The sequence below is a fragment of the Macrotis lagotis genome, chromosome 5 (assembly GCF_037893015.1).
Source record: "Macrotis lagotis isolate mMagLag1 chromosome 5, bilby.v1.9.chrom.fasta, whole genome shotgun sequence".
NCBI lineage: Eukaryota > Metazoa > Chordata > Mammalia > Peramelemorphia > Peramelidae > Macrotis > Macrotis lagotis.
The window spans coordinates 224,954,314-224,962,908 of NC_133662.1; positions in this window are offsets into that span (position 1 = coordinate 224,954,314).

Below are 8,595 nucleotides of genomic sequence, written 5' to 3' on the forward strand. Positions count from 1 at the left end.
AGTACTGAAAACAAACTTCCCCTGTTTCAGTATTATCCTCATAGATATAGTGGGAGATTGATAATGTACTCACTAGTAAAATGGAAGGGGGGAGGGTTTGGGGAGAAATATGATGATTTATGTTTTGGGAAAAATCCATTTTGGAATGTCCAATAGGCAGATGAATCTTTGGAAAGATGATGATGCTAGTAACGCAGGAAAAAAGAATAGCAAAGAATATACAGGTCTGGGAATCATACCCAAGAACCCTTGGAAGATGATGAAATTAAGTGAGACACTGTAGAAAAGGCCCAGGATATATTGTTAGGGGATATCCATGGTCATTGAATATGATGTGGATGAAGACAGGAAAAGGAATGGGGTAAAGACAATTCCAAAAGAGTCATGATAGAAAATTCTATCCATCAAGAGAATGACCTGATTGAGTCTGAAGGCAGATCAAAGCATATAATTTTCATTTTGTTTTCTCATGGTTTTTTTCCTTCTTTCATAATATAAATATGAAAATATGTTTTACATGATTGCACATAAATAATCATCTTAGGGAGGGAGGAGGGGAGGGAGAGAGAGAAAATTTGGAATTCTAAATTTTATTTTGAAATGAATGTTAAAAATTGTCTATGTGTAATTGGGAAAAAATAAATTTTTTTTTAAATAAAATGAGGGGCAGCTAGGTGACATAGTGGATAAAGCACCAGCCCTGGAGTCAGGAGTACCTAAGTTCAAATCCAGTCTCAGACACATAATAATTACCTAGCTGTGTGGCCTTGGGAAAGCCACTTAACCCCATTTGCCTTGCCAAAAAAAACCTAAAAAAAAACTGAATGGAGTAGAAGACGTCACCCAAGATCATTCCATATGGTGAAGAGTATTATAAGAACTATAATAACAACTTACATCTATATAGCCCTTAAAGGTTAATAACATCTTCATCAACATGATGATGATGATGATGATGATGATGATGATAACTGGCCTTTAAGTCTTCAGAGACCGGAAAAATACAGTATTGATGAACTTCTCCAGGCAACTAACTTTTTGACATAATTTTCCATAACTCCTCACATCTGATAGTATCAAAAGCCTTGGTCAGATCTACAAACATTGTATACAGATCTCTGTTATGTTCCTGAAATCCTTCCTGGAGTTGTTGGGCAATAAACACCATAGCAACCATTCCTCAACTCTTTCTAAAGCCACACTGGCTCTCAAGGAGGTGACTATCTTCCAGGTGAAGGATAAGTCTATTGAGAAGGACTTTGAAAAGAATCTTGCCACAAATTACTAAAAGAGAAACACCCCTGTGATTGTCACAGGACAATCTATTCCCTCTTAAGGCATCCTTGAATTCTTGGGGATAACATTTTCATGCCATATAACCAGGAAAATTTCAGTAAGTTTTTGGATGAGCAATGGACCCCCCATCTTGCAGATCTTAGCTGGAATAGAATCAGCACCAGATGCTTAGTCACTTGAAAGGAACCTAATGGCATTCAAAAACTCTTCTTGAGTTGGAACTTCAGCTAGGGACTGATTGACTTCAACTTGAGGTAAATGGTCATTTGAATGATGATAGTCTAAGAACACAATGGAAGTGTTCAGCCCAACTCTCTAGAATCACATCCCTATCATTAAATATAGATCCATCAGCAATGAGTAGTTGAGACACACCATAGGTCTTTGGCCCATAAATAGCCTTTAGGGCATCATAAAAGTAATTTGTTTGTTACTGTCTGCATAAAATTGCATTTCATCTGCCTTCTTACTGGGTCAAGAGTCATGAATCTCTCTAAGCTTTGCTTTTCGTTGACTTTTTTTTATGGTTTTTTTTTGGCAAGGCAAATGGGGTTAAGTGGCTTGCCCAAGGCCACACAGCTAGGTAATTATTAAGTGTCTGAGACCGAATTTGAACCCAGGCACTCCTGACTCCAAGGCCGGTGCTTTATCCGCTATGCCACCTAGCTGCCCCATGTCCTTGACTTTTGAAGGGATTAAATATCGCCTTCTTAGAAATGAATGAACTAGATTTCTGGCCAAAATGGTGGAGAGACAACGTGTCCTGTGCTAGGATTTCCTGATCTTCCCTCATTTATAATATGAAACAAACCTCTTAACAGAAATTCAATTGACAAAACCCAGAAAGAGAAGCTAAAAGAACATCTACCTCAAGATCTGACTTTGGAGATTGTGGGTGAGCCAGATGCAGAAAGGAGAGACTCTGCCAGGAAGACAGAATGGGGTATGAGCCTCGGAGCAGGACTAGCCTGGGATCAGCTGTGGAGGCATTCTCTGTGGGAGCTGTGGCAGAGAGATATATATACATCAAAGGTAAAAGGTTGGAGCAAAAAATATTTTGCTTCAGCTGAAGTGAAAAAAAGCAGGGGTAGCAATCCTAATCTCAGACAAAGCAACTGCAAAAGTATTTATCACTGAAAGAGATAAGGAAGGAAACTATATCCTCCTAAAAGTTAACATAGACAATAAAGTAATTTCAATACTAAATAGGTAATGCACCCAATGGGACAGCATCCATATTCTTAGAGGAGAAGTTGAAGGAGTTACAGGAAGACATAAACAGCAAAACTCTACTAGTGGGAGACCTCAACCTCCTGCCCTCAGATTTAGATAAATCTAAACATAAAATAAACAAGAAGGAAGTTAAGGAGATAAACAGATTGTTAGAAAACCTAGACATGATAGACTTATGGAGGAAACTGAATGGGAATAGAAAGGAATATACTTTCTTTTCTGCAGTACAGTACACTTACACAAAAATTGACCATGTACTAGGGCATAAAAATCTAATAATAAACTGCAGAAAGGCAGAAGTAGTGAATACATCTTTCTCAGGTTATAATGCAATAAAAATCACATGCAATATTGGGCCAAGGAGATATAGACCCAAAACTAATTGAAAACTAAATAACCTCATTTTAAAGAATGAGTGGATTGGGTGGCTAGGTGGCACAGTGGATAAAGTACCAGCCCTGGAGTCAGGAGTACCTGGGTTCAAATCTGGTCCCAGACACTTAATAATTACCTAGCTGTGTGGCCTTGGGCAAGCCACTTAACCCCATTTGCCTTGCAAAACCCTAAAAAAAAAAGAATGAGTGGATCAAACAACAAATTATAGAAAGAATTAAATATTTTATCCTAGATAATGACAATATGGAAACAACACACCAAAAATCTATGGGATATACTCAAGGCAGCTGTCAGGGGATATATTATATCATTAAATGCTTATATGAATAAATTAGAGAAAGATGAAATCAATGAATTAAATACACAACCAAAAATTAGAGAAAGAACAAATTTAAAACCTCCAATTAAATATCAAATTAGAAATTCTAAAAGTTAAGGGAGAAATTAATAAAAGTCAAAATCAAGAAAACTATTGAACTAATAAATAAAACCAAGATCTGGTTTTATGAAAAAAAACAATAAAATTGATAAATCTCTGGTCAATTTGATTAAAAACAGAAAGAAGAAAATCAATAATGAAAACCAATAAATGAAAAAGGTGAACTCACCACCAATGAGGAGGAAATTAAAATAATAATTCTGAATTATTTTGACCAACTCTATGCCAATAAATTTGATTATCTAAATGAAATAGATAAATATTTACAAAAGTATAAGTTTCCCAGGTTAAATGAAGAGGAAATTAAATACCTAAATAACCCTATTTCAGAAAAAGAAATTCAACAAGCCACTATTGAACTACCTAAGAAAAAATCTCTAGGGCCAGATGGATTCACAAGTGAATTCTATCAAACATTTAAGGAACAGCAGGTTCCAATTCTATATAAACTCTCTGGAAAAATAAGTGAAGACAGAACTCTGCCTAACTCTTTCTATGACACCAATATGGTACTGATACCTAAACCAAGAAGAGTTAAAACAGAGAAAGAAAATTATAGACCTATCTCCTTGATAAATATAGATGCAAAAATCTTAAATAAATCTTAGCAAAATGACTACAACAACTTATCACTAGGATAATACATTATAACCAAGTAGGATTTATCCTAGGAATGCAAGGTTGGTTCAATATTAGGAAAACTATCATTATAATTAATTATATCAATAACAAACCTATCAGAAATCACTTGATGTAGATACTGATAAAATTGATACTGATAAAAGCTTCTGACAAAATACAGCACCCATTCCTACTAAAAACAATAGAGAGCATAGGAATTAATGGCTTGTTCCTTAGAATAATAAGCAATATCTATCTGAAACCATCAACAAGTATTATATGCAATGGGGATGCCCATTATCACCACTACTATTCAATATCATATTAGAAATATTAGCTTCAGCAATAAAAGAAAAAAAGAAATTGAAAGAAATAGAATAGGGAAGGAAGAGACAAAACTCTCACTCTTTGCAGATGACATGATGGTATAACTAGAGAAATGCAAAAAATCATCTAAAAAACTACTAGAAATAATTAACAACTTTAGCAAGGTCACAGAATATAAAATTAACCCTCATAAATCCTCAATATTTCTTTATATGACTAGCAAGATACAGCAAAAAGAACTAGAAAGAGAAATTCCATTCAAAGTAACTTCAGACAATATAAAATACCAAGGAGTCTACCTGCCAAGGCAGGCTCAGAAACTTTTTTAAAACAATTACAAAACACTTCTCACACAAATAAAATCAGATTTAAATAACTGGCTAAATATCAACTGTTCATGGATAGGCCAAGCTAATATAATAAAAATGACAATTCCACCAAAATTAAGCTACTTGTTTACTGCCCTACCAATCAAAATTGCAAAAGATTTCTTTAATGAGTTAGAAAAAATTGTAAGTAAATTCATATGGAGAAATAAAAAGTTGAGAATCTCCAGGGATTTGATGAAAAAAAGTGCAAAAGAAGATGGCTTAGCCCTACCAGATATAAAATTATATTATAAAGCATCAGTCATCAAAACTGCCTGATATTGGTTAAGAAATAGAGTGGTGGATCAATGGAATATACTAGGTGCAATAGTAGAAATTGATTATAGTAATCTGATGTTTGATAAACCCCAAGTGTCCAGCTATTGGGATAAAAACTCTTTCTTTGATAAAAACTGTTAGGAAAATTGGAATTTAGTGTGGCATAAACTTGGGTTAGATTAATACTTCACACCAAATACAAGATAAGATCAAGATGGATACTAGATTTTAGACATAAAAAACAATATTATAAACAAACTAGGACATCAAGGAATAGTTTACCTGTCAGATCTATAGAAAGGGAAAGCAGTTTATGACCAAGGAAGATGTGGAGAACATCATTAAAAACAAACTAGATAATTTTGATTACATTAAATTAAAAAGCTTTTGCACAGACAAAACTACTGTAACCAAGATCAAAAGAAATGTGGTAAATTGGGAAACAATTTTTATAACTATTATTCCTGACAAAGGACTCATTTCTAAAATATACAGAGAACTGAGTCAAATTGAAAAAAAAAACAAGCCATTCCTCAATTGACAAATGGTCAAAGGATATGCAAAGGCAATTTACAGATGAGGAAATCAAAGCGATCCATAGTCATATGAAAATTTGCTCCAAATAATTACTTATTAGAGAAATGCAAATTAAAGCATCTCTGAGACACCACCTCATGCTTCTCAGACTGGCAAATATGACCAGAAAGGACAATGATCAATGTTGGAAGGGATGTGGGAAATCTGGGACACAAATACATTGTTAGTGGAGCTGTGAACTTGTCCAACCTTTCTGGAGAGCAATTTGGAATTATGTCCAAAAGGCCACAAAAATGTGCATACCCTTTGATCCTGCACTAAATACAACTATTGGGCCTATACCTTGAAGAGATTATGAAAAGGGGTAAAAATATCACTTGTACAAAAGTATTAATAGCAGCCCTGTTTGTGGTGGCAAAAAATTGGAAATTAAGTGAATGTCCTTCAATTGGGGAATGGCTTAACAACCTGTGGTATATGTTTCCTTAAGGATTTCCTTAAGGATATGATTTCTCTCTCAACATATTTAGCTTAGATCAATGCATACCATGGAAACAATGTAAGACTAACAGACTGCCTTCTGTGTGGGGGAGGGGGTGGGAGGAGGGAAGCAAGATTAGGGAGAAAATTGCAAAATTCAAAATAAATAAAATCTTTCTTAAAAAAAAAGAAATGGATGAACTATCCTGCTGGTAAATCCTGTGGAACCCTCATTTTTCATTTAGCAGCTTCTGTAGTTCCTCATCATTTTCATCAAACCAAGCTTGACATTTGTGAGTGTTCTGGCCTGGATGAGCAAATGCCATACTGTATACCAGATCTCTGAAGGTTGTCCATTCCTTTTCTGCTCTATTGCTGTCAACTGTGTGTTGGCTCAGTTTTCTCTCCAAGTTATCAATAAACTGATCCCACTCAGAGAGACACTCTGATCTTTTGACATTAATTCTTCTAGTAGTTATTTTGTCTTAGAGCCACTGTTTTGGTTAAATGATAAGTGGTGAGTCCAACATTCTGCACCACACATTGCCTTTGTAACTCTCACATTTTGTCTCTTCTCCTTACAGTCATATAGTCCATTCGATGCCACTGTTTGCTGAGGGTGCATTCAGGGCATTTTTTTTTTTGCATTTAGGTAAATGGAAGACAGTGTTTGTGATGAGATCATGAGATTTCCAAGTCTTCACCAGTAGGTGACCATTGCTGTTGCTGTTTCTAACTTTATTCCTCCCATGGACTCCCTGCCAGGTCTGGTAATCTGAGCCTACTCTAGCATCAAAATCAACCAGAATTATGAGCTTATGTTCTTTTGGCACAGTGATGATAAGGTCTTCGTAAAATTTTTCTTTAACTTCATCAATGTTTGTCATGGCAGCAGCATAAGCACTAATGAAGGTGGCATGGATTTTCCCTGAAGTGGCAATCTCATTGTCATGAGCCTGTTTGTTCACTCCTTTTGGTAAACATTTGAGAATTTGATAAGATTAATTTTGATTGCAAAACCTACCTCATCTTCAAGGCACTTCCCTTCCCTCTGGCCACTCCAGAAAAATATGTGTCCAGCTCCAACTTCAGTAAAGCTAGCCTTTATTTGCCAGTCTTGTTTCACTCAGGGCTGCTATTTGTATATGATACTTGCAGAGTTCTCCCACAAGAGCTATTCGTCTTTCAGGTCTATTGGATCTTGTGTTGTCTACGATGTGCACGTGTTCCAAGCACTGATGGTGAGTGGAATCTTCTTTGGAGAAGTTTTTCTATTTTTTTGTGTATCTCGACCACAATGTGAGATCCCCGCCTGCCATGGTAATCAGGCCAAGGTTGGGTAAGCAGACAATTTTTAGGGCACCTTCTCTAGCCCCTTCCTTGAATCATGAGATTAGCAGTGCAATCCTCAAAAGGGCTGCTCAGTTATCCAGGAGGCTGCCAAATCCCACTGTTGCTTTCAGTGAGGAAATGACTCTATGACCCTGGGTTGCTTGTATACAGGGTTGTATACTCCCTGTGTATCCAAAACCATTGCTTCATCATTTTCTTTGAGGAATGTAAAGTGGTATGACCAGTGTCTTTTGATGTGTGTGTGTGTGTGTGTGTGTGTGTGTGTGAATTGGATTTAAGTGAGGTAGAATTGAATGAAGTCTTACTCTATTACCCAAAGTCATCATGACCCAGCAGAGCAAGACAGAGGCAAGACAACTGGTGTTGGCTCTAGGTACAGTGGATGACCTTGATATCTCTGATGTCTAACCAAACTCTAAGGACTCAACTGGTTCATGCCATTGGAATGAAGTTCTCATTCGCCTTTTCCACCAATGGAAGACTTCATAGGCTTGGGGTAGACACCCCCCACAACTCACTGATGAGTTTGAGACTCCCTCAGTTACCCTTAGCCTGGTTTAGTCCACCTACTGAAATGACTTACTGGAGTATGATCGCTTCTTGGAGCCACAGGTGGCTCAAATAGATAGCAAAGGTGGAAAGCAGCCCTGCAAAGGGCTCAGCAGCACTCACAACAAAGATACTAGTCTCCCTTGAACACTGCACCCTCCATTCCCCTTAATTTACAGAGGAAGATGAAGATCTCCAGAGAGCTAAGGCTACTTAGTCAAGATCACACAGAAAGTGATCAGGATAGTCAGAAAGGTTTTCTGACATCAAAGTCATCAGCCCAACAATAATGTAGCATCTCCATCTGTGAAATTCTGTGAGTTGTCCTGCTTCCCTGAATCACTTCCCCAGACTGTCCCATCCATTCTAGGCATTGGGCTTTGGGAGAGAATCTTCAGATCATGAACCCTGTGGGTTCGATTTGCTGTGCTTCCCATGGTTCTTTCTGGGATTAAGGCACGGATGCTATCAATGTTATCTGACATGAAATTCAAACGCCACAAGATGGCAGCAGAAACTTGTAAATGAAAGAAAATCTTGCTCTATTTTCCCCTTGTCATTTTCATTGAATTAGACTTCTTTTTAAAAAAAAATATTTTATTTTTGAATTTTACAATTTTTCCTCAAATCTCACTTCTCTCTCCCCACCCACCACAGAAGGCAGTCTATTAGTCTTTACATTGTTTCCATGCTATACATCAATCTAAATTGAATGTG